At 33.0% G+C, this 22848-nt stretch overlaps 1 protein-coding gene across 2 annotated transcripts in view; it reads right to left on the bottom strand.

Moving 5' to 3' along the window:
• Nucleotides 1-22637, bottom strand: part of LOC137581477 (AF4/FMR2 family member lilli-like) — a 35477-nt gene extending 12840 nt beyond the window's left edge. The window contains exons 1-3 of one of the 2 annotated variants that reach the window (XM_068295726.1): nt 22057-22637; nt 10434-10476; nt 3295-3362 (exon numbers count right to left, since the gene is read on the bottom strand). The gene's annotated coding sequence lies outside the window, so the exon portion shown is untranslated. Of the gene's footprint in view, nt 1-3294; nt 3363-10433; nt 10477-12673; nt 12745-22056 lie in introns of those variants that run through there. The other variant, XM_068295727.1, reaches the window with a different exon arrangement.
• Between the last annotated feature and the right edge of the window lie 211 nt (nt 22638-22848).

The raw sequence follows: 22848 nt of genomic DNA, 5'->3' as shown, positions 1-22848 counted from the left end.
ATGGGATATATTACCCAGCCGACGAAAACTAACAAACTCTATTCAAATTACTTTCATTCAATCTGCAAAAGACTTGTGTGTGAATGTGTTTCGAGCATGATTGATTAGCCCCAACTGAGTTTTGTCTTACTGTTTGACGCGTGTTTCGGTTCGAGCCATGACAAATGTCATAAGAGGTCTGTAAGCTGAGTTCGACTTCCGCATTGTGTGTGTGTGTGTGTGCTCTCTTTGTGGACTATTGAATAAGGCCCAAAAAAGTTGAAAGAAACAGAATGCTCAATCGATTGATTAACCACATTTAAACACCCACTACAAGCAACCAGCCAAGTATTTACCATAAATTTAAAAATTCCATTTGTTGGAGCTAGAGAAATTTTGCAAAAAAACGAAAGTAAAATGCATTGTGGCGTGGAGAAACATCTGAAACACAAAATTTCACCAATTTTCGGTTGGAAGGCTTTAATTTTACGATCCGTTAGCTGCTGCATTAAAAAATCTACTACTACCTAAAACTTACCCTAACAGCTCTAAAAACCAAGACACATGCGATAATAAAATGCTGGCCAAAACAAAAAACAACAACAACAATTAAATAAATAAACATAAGACACTCACAAGTCACAGATAACAAAAACAAAACCCCTAAAAAAAAAAATGCAAATAAGTTTCAGCAACGTTGGCTAATTTGTTATTAAAGAAAGATACAACCAAAAAAAAAAAAAAAAAAAAAACACAGCGTAAAATTTCGCCTGGCAGCAATTTTTTAAAAGCAAGCAAATTAACGAATTTCAAACATGCAAATTAAATTTAGAAACAAAAATAATCAAATGGCAAGAGAAAAAAAAATAGCAACAAACAACTGCAGAAAACACTTACAAAAAAAAAAAAAAACTTGATCTACAACATTTTTTCTTTTTGATTTCTCGCTCGCCATCAACTAATTGTAAAATGATTAACAAAAAAAAATGTATCTTTTAGTATGTTTCTGAAAAGGGTTTTTTCTTCTTCTTCTTCATCTTGGCAAGAGATTTGGCTTGTTTGTCTGGCAAAAGGTTTATTGACCTTTTAATTAAATTAAAGCAAAAAAAAAAAAAAGAAGAAACGGGGCAACAAATAGCAACGGGCATTACGCTTATTTATTTTTTTCCTCAAATTTTGTTTTTCAAAAGGTTCTTCTCTCTCCCTCTCCCTCTCTCTTGCTCTTCTAATCCAATTAAAAGGCATTGCGGGAACCTTGCGAAAAGAGAGCATAGAATAACCATGAGACCGGATTGATGATGATGATACAATATGTAATACCCAAACGAAACGACTTTGCCAAATGTGAAAGAGGTAACTGAGAGTACAGGTTAAGCCGGGCCAATAGAACACCCACCTAAAGACCTTCTAACTGTCGTAACTGAGATTTAATTAACACCCATTCGAAAGGCTGACCATGGGGCCTATTGGTTTCGTTATTCAGCAGAAACTTTTATTGATGAAATTCTTCGGGGGTATCAACTATGCAATGGTTTATTTTTAGATTCGATCTAATATAACGGAGTAATTTATCTTGTGGTTATGATTCACTTTATGACTGATGAACTTTGCATATCTATAGATAGAATTATTTCACAATTTCTAAATGAATTTACAATTTCGTTAAGGTCATTGTGCACCTTAGTTGGAATAAGAATTTAAACCGGTTACTTTTGCTTGTATTGCACTATACAAAGTCAATGTTTAACTCGAAGTAAGCTCCTTGTATATATTTTGTCCTTCTTACTTCTTCCTTTTTTTACATCTAATATGTATTATCCTATCACTCTTATTTAAGGTTTTATGTTTATTTTCCTCCTGAGATATTTATCTCCTATTGTTATAATAAATGAAAAATCTTTGGAACAAACAACAATCATGGGCTGCTTTGTATAATAAATATTTTATTAAACATGTGGAAATACAGTGCGTCAATTAAGTATTGTCATACTTCAAATATTCAACTTGACATCTCCACAACTTCTATTGCATTAGTTGGAAAACCAAAAACAGAATGTCATTAATTGTAATCTATGGATGCAAAAAGTTTTAAAATTTCCATTTTATTTACTTAAAACAAACCATGGAAGGATCTAGAGGGGGAAGTTTAGAAGGTCTGGACAACTCCAAAAATATCAACATTTCTAATAATTTTGTATTTTCTTAGCTAAACTAATAAATCTTTGATGTGGTTGGGGAATTTCAATAAATCGTCAAACGGATAACAAGTCCTTCTCGGAAATTACTAAATTTGTCAAGGAGAAAATCTTAATTTTCAGATCAAATACTATTATTAAATTTGGTTAACCTCATATATAGCTTGTATTAACTTTTTAACTAATATCTTTCTAACTTCAAATCATATATGATTCTCGCGACTAAATATAAAATCATTGGATCCTTTTAAACCATTTTTCTGACCATTATTTTCAGCCGATATTTCAGAGGATTGAGGTAGATCAAAATTAGAAAGAGTGTGATGCTATTAAGTTGCCACAAAAGTTTAACAAGTTTTTCTGAAAATAACTTCTAATCCTTTGCCAAATGACACCTGTTTGTTTAAAGTTGCAACAGATTACTTTTGGCTCAAAAGTCAAAAAGTGCGTTAAGATTCAATTTATGTTCGCCTCAAAATGTTCATTATATAAACTCATAACAACAACAACTAAGCTTAAATATTTTACTTTAAATATTTGTTATTAACAACAAACTAGAAAGACAAATTTCTCTGTATGCCAAAAATATATATGGCCATTATTTGTGATGACCAAAATTATATGGGTAATAATAACCAATTGCAAAACTAAATGAATATTACATTGATCCATTATCACTAGCAGAGTTTGTTGAACTCTATGTGTGTGTGTGTGTGTGTGTGTGTGTTAACCCTTACGTAAGTCTTTGACTAAACACACTTTAGTGAAACATTTCAAGTGAAAGAGTTGAGAACGATTAGTGAGTAAGTTGTAGTAAACCGGTTGAAACTAAACTATGAAGAAGGAAAAAAAAACAACCGAGCTCAAATATTCATTAACTGGTATAGGACAGAGAGAGTCTGTGTTTTGTTGTGTAGTGTAAGACCTAGCAATGCAATTTATGGGAAATTTGTTGAGTTGGTCAATGTTCTTAGTCACGATGGCAACATTTAGTGAATGGTGTCATTTACCCGGCTGGATTATTTCATTGGCTTCTCTGGTGAAATATGTTTTGTTTTTTCTTTTTTTTATTACAAAATTTTGAAATACACATTAGAACTCGTTCCATGACGAAACTTACCTATTTTTTTGTCTTTAACACAAGATTCCTCGTCTCATACAAATTGTGGCGCCTGTCTACCAAGAGATCTGTAATTAAATAAGAAAAATCATAGGAATTAGTATGAGCATCCTTTAATCTCTGTGTCTGTGTGTGTGTGTGTGTTAACCAGTTTAACTAACTGCACTAGTTTTGCTTTTAACGGTAAAAGCAGTTAATTAAATGGCAATCGCAATAAATAAATACATATGTATGTTGCTTGTATGTTGTTACTAAGTTGTTAATTAGTATGCGTTTTGACCATGTTGTTCCCCAAGTTCTCTTACCCACTCTGGGTGTGAGACCGCCAAACCTGCGGGAAACCTTAGGCCAACAGACGGAAGCCAAAAGCACGCAAAGACGAAGAGACAACAAATGTCGACCCTAATTTCCTATTTAAATATTGTACGAAAGCAAAGCGAAACAGAGGAACGAGGTAATGGTAACCCAATGCCCGAAGACCATTGGATATGCCTGGAGTAGAATGGTCAAAAGGGTGGGGTTTTGGTTTTTTCAGCTGTAACATGGGCATGCCAAGTATTTCAGCAAATAGAACTTCCTCTTGGTCTCTGTCTGACTGTCTGCCTGCCTCTCTGTCTGCCTGCCTCTCTTTAAACATGGCGCTTTGCATTTTAAAGAGGAAAAACTATCGTTGTTACATTGGTGACCCCGACGTCGTAGTGGCGGTGCATTAAAGATGCAAAGATGAATAAAGGGTTCAGCAGACAATGAAACGGCGGGGAAATGCATAAAAGAAGTAACATGAATATAAGGGTTGCTGGAAAATAACAAACTCTGTATTATCAATGGATTTTCTTTTAATGTTGAATGATGAATAAACAGAGATTGAATTGAATTTAGGAAAGGAATGCTAAACATCAAAATAAATATATAAAAAGAATGGAAACAGGAAGAATGTAAAGGAAAGGAGACAAAATTCAGAAAAAGGCTTGAAGATATATGGATGGAAATTCCAAAATATAAAACAGGTAAAACGACAAAAACAATGACTCAACTTCAAGGGCTCTGAAACATTCCAAATTTCCATGATCTTGAAAATAATACAAACATTTTTCTTTTTGACTTCTTAACCAACTTTCTTTTCGCTTTCAACTTGAAATTCTTTTGCCAAAATTTATGACCCCGTTTCAGGTTGAATAAAAGCCTTCGCCAATGGCTAGACAGTGATTATTTTTAGACAATTCGGAACAGTTGCCAATTTCTTTAGACTTGGTCGAGAAGAGTCTGTCGACTCGACTCAATACACATATTTGTATTTTAGCCCTGAACTTTCGTTGTTTTTGTTTTTGTCTCGATTTGTTTTATTGTCGCTCTACATGTGTACAGCTGCTGTAGGCTGTTTTTAATTTTAATTTACAAACTTCAGTTTTCGAACTTATGAAACTTGTTTTCCAGCATTTCGTTTTTGTTTTTCTGTGGGTGCAGTTGTCGCACAATTTTTTTTTCTTTTCTTTCTTGTTGCTTTTTTTGTTGCCTTTTTTGCATTGTTGAGGCATTAATTTACACTGGTTGGGGAACATGTTTTAATGCATTTCATACAAATGCATTTTTCTCTGACCCTTCTCCACCTGTTCCCCCCTCTCTCTCGCTCTCTCTCTCGCTCTCTCTCTCGCTCTCTGTCTCACTCTTATTGGACTTAATTTATTTGATTCGTATTTGTTGTATTGTTTTGGGTTTTTCTTGTTTTTTTTTTACTCCTCTTTTTATCTTTAATTATTATCTTTAAGAAAATTTATTTTTGCTGATCATTTTTTTGAAGTTGAAGGAATTTGTAAAATGTTTTATAATAATGTTCATTAACTTGAAATCCAACAACAAAAATAAAAAATAAATAAGAAACGTAATAAAAATAATATCAGAAGGGGGCCTGTCCATAAAATTCAATCCAACTTTATCTTCTTTTGCGACATTTGATGGAAAAAAGAAGATATAAAATTTCTAAATTCAATTAAATTTTAAATTAAGTAAAACTAAATTTATTGTAAGTTTTTAAAGATTCTAATAATGCTATAATAATTTTTTTTTTATTTTTCTATTATTGATTACTTATTTAGTTTCTTTTTCTCAATGTCTAATTGCAAAATTAAATATTTTAAATATTATTCAAATAGAACAAGAAGTTCGATTAAACACTTAATTTATTTTATTTTAATATCCTAATCGGTTTAGTTGGTACAGATAGGAATGCAGTGTCCCACTTACATATTTCGCGCACCTTAGTTACCATTATTCAAATTTCATTCATGATGATTTACTTCATTAATGTCTGTTATCACTATGTAAAAAATCTACTTTTCCTATTAACAATTTATATATTAACAGAGTCCTTAATTGCCCACAGGATATTTAATATTTCTTTACTTATTTTGTGTCGTTTTGTTAGAGTTCCTCTAATATCAATATCTGTTTAAAAAGTTATAAGAAACCCCTTAAAATTCATTTAAAATCAATTAAGCTAGTAAGAAATAAACAAAAGTAGTATAAACAATATAAATTATTACAGAGAAGTTCAAGTTTACTAATCTAAGAGAAACTAAATACAAAAAACATTATGGAAACTATCCTTTCAAGTACAACAAATACTCTTTGAAGAGTTTCACCTGAACAATCAGTTGTTTTAAGACGATATCTACTATAAAACCTCCTTACACAAGTAAGTAAGTAAAACATATTCAAGTTTGCTTAATTAAAAACTAAGAACAATTAACCCTAAGAGAAACAATTTGCCATGCCCTTTGATCATGACTTAATATAATTTCTGTAGAATCATATAAGGTAGCTCATATCTTCTGTAATTAAGCAAGTTCTTTAAAGTTACAAATTCTCCTTCCTGAGTTTATTTAAAATAACCTTTAATGAGTTTAATATTCTATTCTGAAAAACCAGATGTGTAAAAAAAACATTGTAGACAGTAAACAAATTTACAAGCCTCCAAAAAAATAGAATGTTTATAAAGTCAGTTAAAGATAAAGGTATGTAAGACAATGATGATGATGATGTAAAGTATACAAAGTGTAGCACTTTTTGAATTCTTTTGTTTCGAACTTGCGTATCTTAGGAGTAGATGTAATTATTCAAGATTGTTTTGCCACATTCCACAGAGAAGTTAACTACTACAACCAAACAACAGTTGTTCACTTGAGGCCCTTACCAACAATGTTTTACCTTGCTTCTTGTCAGCCCGCATTTCATTTGGCATTTCCGCAAAATTTTTCATTTGCTTCTTCATTTTCGGTTTGTAATGTGTTCTGTTCTATTGTTTGTTACCTTGGCAAGTTTTTAATGTGCTTTTTATCTAAAGTATTTGGCATGCATGTTACCCAGTTTTACGACGAGGTCCCCTTTATATTGTGGTTTTGTTTTTTGCTATTTCACTAACTAAATACCCACAGAAGTGAGTGCAAAATACACACACATTACAATTGTTATCTATGCAGAGTGTGAAGGGAAAAAAGTGGAAAACAAAAACCATTAACCAAACAACCAACGAAGCATTTCAAATAGGCAAAGTTTAATTGAAAAACTGTAAGATGAATGACAGTAGTATATACCATATAGGATATGGGGGCGGAGTAAGGGGTCGAAGTGAAGAGTGGACCCCATCTCTGTGGGGTTCATGCTTGCGTAATCATCATCACCATCAACCAACATCACTATCATCATCATCATCATCATCACCATCAGCTGGTCGCCAGATCATTTAGGTTTTTGGATTCTTCAGGGCTCGTTTAATCAAAGCCACGCATGGAATGGAACTGAAATTGTTTTTGAACTCTCACGACTCATAACTGATTAATAGCCAAAGCTTAAACGAAATGAAAGCGAAAAAAAGTTTTAAATCATCGCATTAAACCACAAAAAAAAAAAAAACAAACGACTACGACGTGTTATGGCGTGGCTCCAAAGAAAGGCCCAACCCCCTTGCTTCTTTGGAGTTGAAGTCGAGACTCGAGAGTCTCAAGTCTCCAACAATTCTTTCAGAGATTGTATGTGAGACGGAGAGAGAAGAAGAAACGTATGAACCTTACGACTCGTCGCGTTTGTTGATGATGTAAACGAAATTCAAATTTATGGTAATATAAAAGATTTAAAATCGTGTGGAAAAAAAAACAAACTAACTGACTGACTCTAAACATAAATGTCTGTTGTACAGAAATATCAAAAGTGAAAGTTTTCACTTTTGTTTCAGTTATTTTCTTTATAGTTTAGGTTTAGTTTTTTGTGTTTTCTTTTGTTTTCCATAAAAGCATTTTCTGTGTGTGTGTCGGTGTGTGTGTGTGTAAGGTAATTTTTCAGTCATGGACCACCTACTACAATTTATAAACTAATGATGAAAATGAGTGGACAAATATTTAGAAAATTTAGAACCTGAGAGAAATTCCAGTAGAGAAAACTTGTTAATGTCATTCATAAATTTTCCATTGATTGTCACCAGAGTTAGAGCCAAGAGTTGTCATTTAGAATGTCATTCAAAAGTTCATTTCAGATTCTTCACTTTTCATTCATAAATTCCTTTATTGATTTTGAAAGTTAACACATCATTTGTACTTAGTGATCGATGGAAATGCTTGACTTACAGTAGCCTCAAACGGAAGTCCAGATCATTTTACTTACTCCAAACGATCATGCAGCACGTAGCTTGTATTTAGACGAATCATTAGCAAGTAAAATGCAACTTTCAGAACGATAGACACCCGTTACTTTCCGGTTTGATGGGCCAAACCCCAAAAACAGACAAACACATTTCACTCTGGAAGACCATTAATTTGTTTTTTCTAACTTCTATATAGACAACTTTTCTGAAGCCCATATATGGGAAGGAGATTGAAAGAACTTCATGAAAAGTCAAGCGCAAACAATTGATATTTGTCTGACCGAAAAGGAGGCGGGGGTTGGGGGGCGGTGAGACCAGTTGAATGACTCATATGCACTTTGGAATTGTTCAATGGGGCACAAAGACCACAGAAACCAAGACTAGACTTATAAGTGGGCCGATCGTTATAGACACACACACACACAGAGACAGAGAGACAGAGAGACAGAGGCAGGCTCCAAAGTATTGTGGGGGAATGGAACTTGCAGTTCATTAATTTTCATTGTCAGCCTGAACGCTCGTTCGCCTCTATGCAAATGTCAAAACTTTTTAAGAAAAACCTAAACAAAAACCAAAAACCAAACGAAAAAAAATGTCACAAGGCGGGCAAAGTGACTCAGAGCCTGGAACCAGATATCTTTTGTAGGCAGCCACCAGGCTAAGATTATATAACACACAAACACACAAACTCTTGGGCCAGTTGTTAGTTTCTGTCTTCCAATGCTTGTTCTCGTTTTTGGGGAATTTGAAAAATTTTAAATAAAATATGTAAATTTGTACTTTGCATTCAATAATGTCTTTGTGTTGTGGGACGGCAAAGTTCTAAAGTCAAAATAGCTTCAAAAGCGGCGACATTATGATATTCGATAGGATCTCTCTTGTCCCCCTCTACCTTCTCTTCCACATTTTGTTGTTAGCTTTTGTTTGAGTGCCCCTCGCTGAGTTTTTCCCCCCTTAAAATTGTTTACTTACCTAACTTAATTTTTCCCTCTTGCAGTTGTTGTTGTTAGCTTTTTGAGCTTGCACAATGAAAAATTCTTAAAAGAAGTTTTTTTTTTTTTTAATTAGGGAGTTTTGGAGTGGGGAAAGAAGAACTCATCGCCTGTCATTGCATTGAACACACTTTCTAATTAAACACTTTTTCCAGATAAGAATATTTTTTGTGGGGAGGGGCCCCATAATGAAAATGTGTGGAAATCTCTATAATCGTGATGACCTGATGAAAATGATGATCATGGTTTTTTTTTTGAGAGGGAGGGGTTCTTTAATTAATTATGTAATAATTGTGTGTGAACAGTTCATTTTTATGATGATGTAAGAACATAACTTTTTGGGGAATTGAGTTAATGATTGAGCGAGAGATAAAAGAAATTTCATAATAAGAGAACAATGATCCAATGATCTATGATCTGAAAATCATATTGATTTCTAATGACCGATCGATCAATTATTAATTAACTAATCGTAATCACATTTCAACGGATCAAATGTCGAAATGTTACCAAGGAAATAAAAGTTAATGAAAGGCAAAAGATTGTTATATCTTTAGTTTCAGTTTAGAAACAGTTTTAGGCTTTGGTGTAAATAAATTTGTTTTGTTACTTAATACTCACTTGAGGTTAATTTTTGCAATTATTTGGATAACATTTAAGACTATTTGAGCTTAATTTTCAAATTGCATGACAAAATTTAATATTTAGGACTATTTGAGGTAAATTTATCAAATTAATGCATAATAAATATAAATTATTTTTTATTTGATTCAAACTAAATATCGACAAATAAAACTTTGTTTTAAAATACTTTAGTTTGTTTAAAATTTTCGATGTTTTTCGTTTTTATTTTACTTTTAATTTCTCAAGTTTACCCTAAAGTAATTAATTTGCATTGATTAACCCAAATGGTAATCGTTTCAAATATTTAATAATTCTTGGGCCTAAAAAAGGGAAATCTAGTCAGCAAATGCAAACTTATTGAATATTAATTTCCCATAAAATAAATAATTAATATTAATATTAAAACTTTGTTCCGAATTTCGCTATTGGTAAGAATATATTAGAAAACTTTTCCTTTTATATTTATTCTCAATATATTGACATTTTCTACAAAAACTAATTAAACGTTTGATTCAACTTAATTTTGAAATGAAGACTTTTTTAAAAGAAGTTTGAGATAAATTTTGATATTAAAAGAACAACGATCCAATGATCTCAGATCTGAAAACAATATTAGTACCCTATATAATACAGTTTCAAAGGATATATAAACTTGCTTCTTTGAACTTTGTTTTTCCATTTTGTCCTTATAAATAAACTGTATTTGGATCATAAATTTCATTATTCATAAACATAATGGAATACATTAATTTTTAAACCAAAGGAAAACTTTTTAATCAGGATATTTCAGAAATATTTTTCTTGTAAGTTTATTAGTTTTTTCTTTCTTTAAATCATTAAAAAATTCAATTAGACTTCAAGTTACCCTATAACAACAAAATTGAACTTACCAAATAAATGTACTTTAAAATATTTTTATTCCTCATCAATATCCTGCAAAGAAAATAAAGAAAGATGATTAGATTTATATCAAATAATATTGTCAAAGAATATTTTAAAATCCTTGCTGCGTTGATGTGACTGCAAGTCCTTAAACACTCATAGGCTCTATGGGGTTAAGGGGTATGTGAAATATATAGTGAATCTTGAAAGGAAGGCAGCTTCATTTGGTATGGTTGGAAAACATCTGCAATCAGAGTGTAGTATGAGTGTGTGTGTTGGTGTGTGTGTGTGTGTGTGTGTGTGTGTGTGAGAGAGTGTTTATCACAATTAATCAGCATAAAAGCCCAAGACGTGCCTTTGGAGAGCATTCGTTCGGTTTGGCAATTCATTAAGTGCCAGAGCAATCGACAATCACATTTTGTTGTTGTTGCTGCTGTTGTTGTATATTTTTGGTAACAGGAAACCGAACACCAACAACTGCAACAACACCAACAACTGCAACAACAACAACTGCAACAGCGGCAGCAAAATCACGAACATTGAACAAAACTGGAATCGCTTTTATTGTAATTGCAATGAAAACGAATTAAAAAATTCAACAACAAAAAAAACGAAAAACCGATCTGGATGCGATGAAGAAACAGGGCAGAGATCGCCCACCACACAAACAAAAGCAAATACAAATTGTAATAAATAAGAAGATGAAAATAAAAATACACAAAAAATCACCTAATTAGCAATGAGTGCGCCCTGTCATTAAACGGGTTTCTTTTTGAAAATAAAAAGGAAGCAACAGGATGCCAATAAAAAAAAAAAGGAAAGAAATACCAAAAAAAAATTCAAGCGAAAGAAAAATGTGGAACAAAAGTAATTGGAAACTGAAAGTCTTTTGTTTGGCTTGGGATCTTTCGGTGTTTCTTTTTTTCCCTTCTTGCCGTTTTCTTTTCATTTTTCTCCTCTTTTTTTTTTTGACAAGTCATGCGTAGATATTTTTCTTAAAGTCCAGACATTTAAAAAATTGCACAACTTCCTTTTGGCCAAAGAAAAGGAGAGGAGCCACTGCAAACACTCTTCGCTTCTGTTTGCAAAGTGACTCGACATCATTCTCACAACATGGCGAAATGTTGAATATGAATATAGCCAGAGACAGGCGTAATCATCATATAACTAAGTATATAATGTGACTAAGAAAAGGAAAAAAACACAAAATTACCCACGCTTTCCAAGCCCCACAAACCAGCCAAACCAACACCAAGTGGCAGGTAGTACGTAGTAGTTGTCCCACAGAAGCCATTAAAGGCACAAACAATTGAGAGACCTACGAATACACAAGAGCCCCACAGACAGAGACTGTTCCAGGCGTCACCCAACGGGATTTGGGATGAGTCGTCTGCCCAACTGACAAAGGTTTACGACCAGAAAACAAAAATCGAAATAAAACAAACTGCACGTTTCTACATAACTTAGCATACTGGAAGTTGGCGATCTGTAGACTTGCTCTGACTTTGGAATACAAACACATATACATACATACATACATACATATGTTTGTAGGTATGCATCAACGTCAAGTTCGAGGCCCATAAAAAGGCCAAGACAGATCCCAACTTTGGCAACTGGCTAATTAGCGGCACGAAATTGTCACAGTAAAAAAAATACATACATACATTTATGTATGTACATATGTATATCTGAATTTTGATGTAGAAGCATTAAATTTACTAGGGAGCTAAGAAAAGCAGAGACGTAGCCATATAATGAGGGTTTTAACGAAGATAGAGGAAAACCGATCTAGCTGAAATTTTAATCAAAGCTTATGACCAATCTTCGCACGTCTTTAGATACTCTTGGGAAGCTTGAGGGGGGAGGTACTTCAACCCCTATTTAGGCCAGGACTAGCACTGAAAGATTGCTACCTACTTCTAAACCAAATCAAAGTTTCTATGAGAGAAGTTATGAAATTATCCTTTCAATAACAAAAAGTTGAATACTTGAGTTATATTAGATCAAATTGTATACTTAACTGAGGGCTACACCTACTTCAAATACACAAATCAAAACTTATTGTGACTTATTCAATTATCATAAATTTTAGTTCTCTCAATATTAGTTAAAAGTTTTTTAATTAAGCAAAGGAAAACGAATCAATGAATCAGTGAAATCGAGTGAATAAATGAACGAATCATATGAAAATTTGGTACACTCTGAATGCTTTACCGATTAAATCTTTCATAAACTTAGTACTTACTTTATTTAGAGTTTTTGAAGTAACTCATGTAATTAATGTAATCCAAAGATTGTATGATTCGAAAACTTAAAGCACTCTGACCATTCTGTGAAGTGTTTCAATAATGATAATTTGAAAGTTAAATGTGTTTTAAATAATTCTATTAGATTAACTATTAATAGATTACTTAAAGTACCATCAAGGTTCAGTGTTTGCCTTTTTAGTCTAGTAAAACTGCGAAATGAGGCTTAAAGTAAGCTCTTAAAGTAACTGCAAAAACCTTTGTTATAAATGGTGATCGAAACCAAAAGAAATCACTTATCAAAGAGAAAATATAGAACAGGATGTTGTCATTAATGATCAGCTTGGCTCATGTCAATTTCATATATTTCTCTTTGATACAAAAAACCATGAAATTTCCAAATTATCCCCCTTTGAAAATGCCCTAATTTAGGGGGAAGCCACTGAACGTATGTCATGCAATCCGTTTATTGGCCTTTTGGATCATCAAGCTTTGGCCTCAATTCCCTGTTTTACTGTGAGCATGTGTATGTTGTGTGTCCGCTACTGTCAACTGCCGTTTTTTTTTTTAAATTTTGTTGTGTATTTTGTTGTTGTTAGTTTTTGTTAGAACTCATTAGAAAAAGTGCCGCGTGCCGAAATCGAGTCGATGTCGACTTTGAGTATATATAGCCAAAGGGGTCTTTGGTTTTGTGTCGTAATTAGACGCGCTTTCTGATGCACGAATCATCGTCATCGTCATCATCATCATCATCAACGAAAGTCTCTCACGTTTCGGTTTTGCTTTTTAGAATTATGGCTTTTGAATTGGTCTATCTGGTCTCAGTCTCTCTGTCTCTCTGTGATATATATCTTGCTCTCTAATGCATACATCCACCATATAGATTGTATATGCCTGTCATTTGTCGTTCACTTTACTGTTCACTTTCTGCCAGCCATCGTAGACAGTCAGTCATTCAGACAGTCAGCCAGCCAAGCAGATCGAAAGAAGAAAGAAAATTTCACCACTTTCATTCTTGGCTGTCGATTTTATGTTGTTTTATTATGGCCCCGGCATTTGGCGTCATCATCCATCTCCATCGACATCGGCATCGGCTTTAACATCGGCATGATCATGATCATGATTGTCTTTTGTTTTTGTCGCCTGAGAAGTGGCACAGAGAGCAAATCAAGTTGAGGTTCCGCATTGGCATTGGCTTGGTTTGGTTTGATTTGTTTTCTTGGTTTTGGTTTTTATTTACCAAAAATATTTGTAAGTAGCATTGCAGCACGATTTTAAAGTTTACTTTTTATACGTTTTATTTGACACGACACTGTGCTTAAGAACTACAAATATATAAAAACATATATATATACATATATATCTGTATATATAGTAGTACTTTTGAATGCACCAGAAATCGTGCCATGGTGACCCATTTGTTGTTTGTTGGGCTTTGAAAACGTGTGTAAAATATCTAAACATATTCGTAAAGATACAATGAAACAAACATTGGATTAAATATCAACGAATTTCGATTTAAAATTATACGACATGTGTATAAAAAAGAAGATTCCATTCACTGGAGATCAAAACAAAAGAAATTGAATCTTAACTTCATACTGATGACTTTATAGATACCCTTTAAAAATGAGTGAGTATTCTATTTATTGTTTAGTTTACTTCTTAAATATCATACAGATCGAATTCAGAATCATTTTCAGAGTTCTGTAAAGTTAATCAATAAATGGACTTCAATTTAACTTTAAATTTCTGTAGTCTGAAATAATCTAAAATAAGGACTTGGAAATCAAGGCAAGATCAAAACTTTATCTAACATTTACTAGAAACAAGACATCTTTGGGATAATCTATGATTTGGAATAAGAATTCTTAGTGTAGTTAAAGGCAATATATGTTTGTAAGTGCAATTTATATATAGAAAGAAGGTTTACACAGATCACTTCTAGGACCTCATCATCAACCTCATCAAGGTTTTACCTGTAATAAATGCTTGCCAATAGCTAAATTGTTCTAAAAACAGATGGATCAACTTAATTCGTCATAATGATCAATAACAGAAGTCTATTAAGGAATCGTAGTGACTTTCTTTGTTTTAGCAATTTAAAAGTTCTAACCACGCTAAATAAATAAATAAACACATTAAAGTGGAGTGATTATACACAAATTTCAAAAATTTTTACCAATTAATCACCATTTAATGGAAGTTATGACATAAATATGAATATTATTCTTTGAAATTGAAACTGCAAATGGATATAATTTACTTTCAAGAGAAATGAATAAAAAACTAACTTAAGTCATTTAGTATTGCCACAAATGGTTATAAGAAAGTTTAGATATGATATTGATATACATATTTACTTTAAATAATGAGAACATTATTGGAACATTATTTGAAAGACAACTAAGCAAGTCTCTATATTTCCAACAATGGGTAACAAAAGTCGCACCATTTGTAAAAAGTATTCCTTGTCAATAGTTTGGTCATGTATCAAATTCATCACGACACAAAAAAAGCAATGGGTTCCCATGCCAATTACAAAAGAGTAGAGAGATTGCTTTATACAGGGCCCGAATACTGTCATTACAGAGAAGAGATCAACAATCAAACAAGCCGAAATTAAAGAAAGAAAATACATAAATCCTTTTGTTTGAGGGTCTCTTGAGGTGTGCAAACAAAAAGGAATAGAGCATTTTTTATGTATTTCCCTTATAAGGAAGATTTGACTTGTGATATTGCCAAAAAAAAGAAACCTTTTCATGCATACTTACATATATGTACATATGTATGTATAGTCGGTTACAAAGTCAATATACTTTGAATGAAATGCCAACAATCACGAACCTTTTGAGCTAATTTTTGGTAAGTGCACTCACGAGTGCACTCATTTACATAACCCAACAGCGGCAATGGCTTCGTCGACGACGACGACTAAGACGACGAGGTATGAAAACCAGGTCAACAATTGTCCAATGTTGCTTGGCTTATCTCTGTCCCGTCCTCCCCCCCCACTCTCTTTCCTACCCTGTCTTATGCTTCATACAATTAAATGGCGTTTAGGTTAAAGCTTTATCTCTATCTCCGACAGCAACCAAACCGCTATTGCCCTCTATTTCCCGTCAACTTCACTATATATGTATATACATTTGTATATGTAACTTTTAGCTGGATTGCAGACTTATTTTTTTCGTGGAGGTTATTATTTTGTGATTATGACAAGAGGCAACAACTAACGCTTTCCGTTTGCAACATGACCGCAAAAGTGTGTGGAAGTTGGACGACTTCCAACTTTATAATTTCCTTTTTAGTTGTGACATAATTTCATATATGGGAACTAAGCCAAACTGAACTCCGTTATAAGTATGTAAGTACATTGAAAAATAATTGTTAGATGAAATCCCTTTCTATAGAATTATCTTACCTTGACTTTGGATTTGATGTCCGAACAACAGGAATCTGACCTCTAAACTATATATTTATCTGTTAGCTATTATTTGGAGTATTTTATTTTGTAGTTTGAATCTTTCTTAAGCACTTGTAGCCCAATTCGAACAAAGCATTTTTAGTGGCTAATTGTTGTGTGTGGCCGGGCAATCGATCTATAATAACCAAAAAAAACAACTACCAGTAGCTGTTAGCTCCAATATTGACCCTGAATCTCAAGCATGAAATTGTCTTTTGCTTCCGCAAACATTCAAATATAATTTCAAAAGAAATAATAATGTTTCTTGTTTCTTTTCTTTTTGTTTTGGCTTGAAGTTTTGATATACACATAAACTATAACACCTCGTTGAATTTGGGGTCTTGCCCATATTTAGACCATAATGAACTGTCAAGTGGCCTCATGGCGTGTAGTTTTTCCTATTGGCGGGGCAAAACTATCGTTACCAATTTGATTAATGATGTTCTGGCCATCGTTATGAAAAATCACTGGCCAGTTCTATTTAGAACTTAAAGCGGAACTAAATCTATAAACACTTACAATTAGTTGAATAAAACATAATTAGATTTTTCCAAGTGTGTAAAACGAATGGCAACTAAAATCAATTTGTTTTCTATTCTACATCGCCAATGATGACAAACTGCCTTTTAGTCGTGCTCCGTTTCTGTAGAAGAACAGATATGTCTTTAGTTAGTTTTTTTTCTATTAGTCGTCAGTTTTATTTAAGTCTTAGTCATTCAACTAATAGCAAAAGGTATTAAGTAAAGAAAGGAAGTCCAAAACAAATAAATGTTTCTTTAGTCTATTGATTCTTTTATTCTTAAGCACGTTAGATTTCATCTTACATTAAAAATTATTTTGTTATTTTAAAGATTTTATCATTTTTTGTTTATTTTCTTTCAAAGCATCTTTAAATTTGAAATTTCAAACTGTAATTCACAACTAGGTAAAAAAGTTTTAAAGTGTGGTATGGCCAAAAGAAGTTCAGGTAGAAGTTTGTGCTTAAAATTTACCTACAAAAAACTAACTTTTTCCGCTGAGATTTGTCTTTAATGGGCATAGGACATAGTCTTCATATTGCTAGTCTATATCTTAGTTTTGATCTTCAAACGATTTGAATATAGTCATTGATGTTAGCTAGAGAATAGTATAATTCCATATACCATCTAGAAATTAATCTCATATATGTAATTTTATTTATTGTTTGACTTTTAATAGTCTCAGTATTCATTACCATCTCTAATACGCCCACGAGATATGAATTCAAAGCGTTGACAGACGTCAAGTACATCATCAAGCCTCTTTATGCGATTTTTTTTTTGGAGTTTTTATATTTAAAATTAACTTCTTTTGTTTATCTTTGGACGAGTGTTATTTCAAGTGTTCGGCATCATAATTCCTTAACTATTTATAGACAAATATCTGGCCAAGTTCTTGCCAAAAGAAGACAATAAATTGTTTTACTTTTGTTTTTATGCTTGGCATTTCAATTTTCAGAGCTTGAGGGGGGCACGTCAAAACTACACACATACATATACACATACACATACACACATTTATAATGTCTATATGTACATATATAATTTTTCGCTATGCAAATATTTGCACAATCTTTGATGAATTAGCGCTGGATTTGAATTGAATAACTAGGTCAAAGTTTAACCTCGCCGCCACAAAACACAAAAGCCAAAGAAATACACACACAAAAAAAATACACAAACTATATATGTATATATATTTTTGCTCTCTGATATCAAAAAACCACACAACAGACAATTGCACAAAAAAGTTGCTTAATTGTAAGAAAAAAACCGGCAGACAAAATGTATATAAAAAGAGAAAAATCAAATTCAAATTGGCATTTTCAGGTAAATGATTAATTAGGCGATGAGCCAAGAGCCAATGACAGCCGTTAATTACTGCGGGCTAAAACAAACAGTCGAAGGACAAGGGGGTGCTTAAGTAAGATTGATTAACCAGGAGGGTGAGGCTATTGTAGATAGAACCCGAGGACTGGCCTAACCTCGATTAAGTTTTAATATTATTTGAACTTTTACCTAATCTGTCTCTAAGTTTAGCTATGAGTGTACAAATTTACAAGTTCCTTTCGTATTTATCTTTCCGTGACAAATCTATTGCAAATTACTGGAAATTAGCATAACTTCTAGTTCTAGTCCTAAAGTTAATCTATATATTAAGTACCTTTCAGATTTCTTTTTTCTAAAATTCTAAAAATTCGGGATAATGGGAAAAATTGGTTTGAAAATCTTAAATTTTTATATATAAAAAGTAATATTTTGGAGCCAAAACCAAATTTCAATCCTCCTGCTTAAAAACATCATCAGGATCAGCAATGTCAAGCGATTTGAAACAATTAAAAGTTACCTTCTTCTTTGCCAAACCATTTTCTGGCTAAATTCAATATGCTCACATTGTAAGGGTATAATAACAGTTACGTGTGTGCCTCTCATATGGGCTAAGGAACTCACTGATCCAGAGAGGTTTATGTTTTCTTTTTCTGTTCTTGTGTGCAACACTTGTGCATATACAAAAATGTATATGTATGTAGATATATTTCAAGGTTCTGAGCCCCCCCTTCCACCCACACGATTTCAGTGGCTTGAGTAAATAAATTTTCGTATGTATGTATTCACATCACAACAGTTAAATGTCAGAACTCTTAAATTTTTTATCTGCTGAGGAGAAGAAGCAGGCAGCAACAGCAACAGGTCCCAGAGATAAGTCAAGATAAGCTGCCAAAAAGAAACACACACATACACACACACACACACACAGGGAGAAGCAGAGATGTAGGGAACAATTTTTGGGAACGATCTTTAGTCACACACCTGACCAATTCCCTTGACCATTGCCAAAAGTGAAACAACAACAACAAAAATATAAGCCTTAATTCTCTTCTCTCTTTTGTGGGATCTCCTCTTTTTTTATTTTACATTTTTCATTCATGCATTTCGTGTTCTTCTTTGTCTTGCATGCAAATTTTTATTTTTTTTTGGTGTATAGAATTACGTTGAGTGTGCATGTAGAGAAGGAGATAGACATACAGACAGAGACAGAGCGAGAGAGTGAACACAATGAACATAAAACATAACTAAAACCACAATTCCTGAAATGTCGGTGCTGTTTGAGTGTGTCTCTCTGTTTTCCACTGTTGCCCAGGGTCATGCCGAGTCATAAGGCAGGCGAGCAACAACTTTCATTGTATATAGCCAAACCCACAAACAAAATAAAAGCCACCGTTCCAAACAACAGCAACAACAAGAAAAATGCTTATTATTATAGACATAGTGTTGGACTATTATAATACACATCCATAAGCTATAGCCACAGATATCTACATATATCCATGTCTCGATGGCGTCGACTGAGGAGCAGATAGACAAGCCAAGCCAACCATTCAATCAGAGTCACCACAGCCAGATGCATGTCAAAGATCACTGAACAAATAGCAGAAAAGAAATAGTCATAATAAAAGAGTTTTATGATTATAATTAAACTTCAAGATCATGCCTTAAGCTGCGGGTTAGATTATGCAATAAAGTCAAACAACACCAACAACAACAAAAGATACAAAAACATAGACAATTGTCCAGCTATGAAATTTGATCATGTTCCGCATTTTGTTCTTAACCAAGGAGTGCCTTCTTTGTTAGATCAGATCAGAACTTGTAGTTTAGACATTAGTCAGAGGACTCGCATGAAAACGGTTTTCTTAAGGGGTATTATTAGATTCAGTCGAAATAGAAAGCCTCACCCTGTTTTAGACAAGTTGGCACCTAAAAACTTGAGTAAACTAAACAAATAGTTTAGTTTTTCCAAAAGGGTTGACACGATTTTAAAAAGGGAATGGAGTATGGCCCTTATCAATAGGGTGGAGTAGGAAATTTTCAACAATATTTAATCTATTGTCTGCAAAGATCGATATCAAGGAGTGTAAATTCAAATATTTGACTTTCTGTAAATAATGGAAAAACACAAAGTTAAATTAGGGTAAGGTAAGTTAAGCTAATATTGGGTACTTTGCTAAGGAAGGGCAAATTAAGATATTCGAGTTGGTTAGGAAGGGCAAATTATCAGATTTGAGATGAGGTTAGATAAGCTAAGGTGAGACTATGTGACGAAAATCATGATAGTGAAATCTGTTGATAAGCCAGAACAAATAAAATAGAAAACTAAAACAAAATATTATATTTTATCATATAATTCATCTCCCTGCATGAAGCACATACAAGCACAGTCCTTAGTGGTCGAGTTGTCTAAATGGGGCCAAACACTTGGGCATCTTGAACAACTAAGGATCCGGGTTCGAATCCTGGGCTAATGTATGGATGGTAGTTATTGTCTTAGCCAAAATAAAAAGTTTACTTAATACAGCATTACCCTCAATATATATATAAACTATGTCCCTGACCTCAAGTATGACGACATAATGGATTGGGTATTTCCGTACAAAAATAGTAAAAAAAAAAACTCTAAACAAAAGAGTTTTTTTTTTTTTATTTATTTTTATTTTCGGATCTAAAATACTCTTAATTTTTAGACTTAAAAATAATTATTGGCCCCTAAGAAAAAAACATTAAACAAATAAAAAAGTTGAATAAATTTCAAAAATCCTTAACCACTTTTTAAAATTAATAAATTTGTAGCCAAATGCCCTGACAGTTTGTTCTGTATTCCAAGTTAAAGTTTTAATTAAATTTAATTTGTAAATAATAATCAAATATAAAAAAGTTTTAAAGTTTAGCCCTTTTTAATATTGTCAAATAGACTTTAAAACTATTTTTGAATATTTCAATTAATACTTTTTTAAAGAAAAGGAAAATTTAAATTAATTCCGAGAATTACATAAACAATTCTTCTATCACATATCCTGAAGCAAGTCCTTTCATTTTAGAATTTGCACATTTCAATTTTGAATATCATTTAAAATTTTGAGTATTTTCTGTTTTCCTAAATACCCTAGTTTCTCTACTACCCTCCAAGTGGCAGTCCTCGGTAGATGAGTTGTCTAAGTGACCCAGTTATTTAGGCAACTGGACAACAAGGACCCGGGTTCGAATCCCAGGCTAGTGTATGGATGTAGTTTATCGTCTAAACCCTTAGTTGCCAGTGCTTGTAAAATATAATATACAAGTCTCTTCTGCTTCTTTAATAAAGGTTTTTTATTATGATTTCTGATTTTTTTTTTTTGGTAAACTCGTAAAAAATTTCTGTGAAATCTCTGTTTTATCATCTTTTCACCCGATGCGTCTGTGTGTGTGTCCATTTTCAGCTGACCACGAGGAACTGCAACGGCTACACGGGTCTCCGGTCTCTGGTCTCTGGTCTCGGCTATCTCTGGACTTTGGGTTTAGCATCGGCTACAGCTTCTGTTGCGCCTCCTTCTTGTTGAATCTTTCTCTCTCTCTCTCTTTGTCCCCGTCTGGGGGAGCCTGGGCCCAAAACTCTGAGTCTGGGGCCGGCTTCGTTGGTTCACAGTTTGCTCAAAGATTCGTTTCGGCCCTAGCAACTTTTCTTCTCTCTCTCTCTTTCTTTTTCTCTCTCTGTCTTGGCGCAAGCGCCGCCGCCGTCGATGTTTCAACTGAAAAACTGGTTTTAACAGTTTTTTGTTCCTCGTTTTTTTTTTTTGTTGTATTTTTCTTTTTGCTTTATATATTTTTCATGTTGTTATTTTATTATTTTTGCATTACACCAGAACCAATAATAACAACAACAAATAAAAATAAATTTTTAAATTCTTAAGTTTCAAATTCTCAATAAATTTCATTGGCTTTTTGTGGACTGTTTGGACAGTTGACTTGAAAACAAAAAGTTGAATTTTTTTTGGTTCCTAATTCTTATTTGCTTAAACTGTTTATGTTCTCAGCTGTTTTTTATATTGAGATGAAAAAAAATTATTGAAAATTTTCTACGCACCTTTTTTAGTTTTTTTTTTTTTTTTTGGTTTATTTAATTTTGTAAATTTTTTTTTCAAATTTATTTAATTTTTTTCACCATTTCAATTGCATTTTGTGATTGAAAAAATTGGCATTGCATTTATTTATTTATTTGTGTATTTGTTGTTATTGTTGTTGTTGTTGTTGAGCACCTTCCTCCGTCGAACTTGTTTAACTTTCTTGATTTCTTTATTCATTTGGCATATTATTTATGCCCTTTTTATTTTGAATTTATTTTATTTTTTATTTTTTTTGGCCAATTAAAATTCAATTTCACTTTGATTCATAAATATTGCTTTATTTTGATTTTGATTTTTTTTTATTTATTTATTTTGCTTTCTTTCTTTTTTGGCATTTATAATCTGCTGATGTGTTTTGTGTTTTGCATTTCACAAATGTCCGACTAAAAAGTAACTGAAATTAGAGTCGCGTCCGCTATTGACCATCGATTTGGTGTGTGTTTAAAATTTGTGTTGTTGTATTTTGCTTCTTTTTTTTTTTGTTAGTATCCACACGTCCGCGTCTTGCTACCAACACGGCCAGCAGTCGTTCAAGAACTGAATTTCGACTTGAGGAAAACTGCAAGACAAGAAACCGAAACCGAAGAGACGTAGACGGCGAACCGGACCAACCAAGGCGACTCGTTTTGTCTGTTGCTGTGGATCGTGGCCTGTGCCAGAGACTCATTCTCTCAGACGTTGGCTCTCACCTGTGCGCGCGCTCACCTGAGCAGCTGTTTTGTGTTACTGAGACCACTTAGGTTCCACCCTCA

The sequence above is a fragment of the Drosophila tropicalis genome, unplaced genomic scaffold (assembly GCF_018151085.1).
Source record: "Drosophila tropicalis isolate 14030-0801.00 unplaced genomic scaffold, ASM1815108v1 contig_845, whole genome shotgun sequence".
Classification (NCBI taxonomy): Eukaryota; Metazoa; Arthropoda; class Insecta; order Diptera; family Drosophilidae; genus Drosophila; species Drosophila tropicalis.
This window is presented reverse-complemented; position numbering and strand designations above follow the sequence as displayed.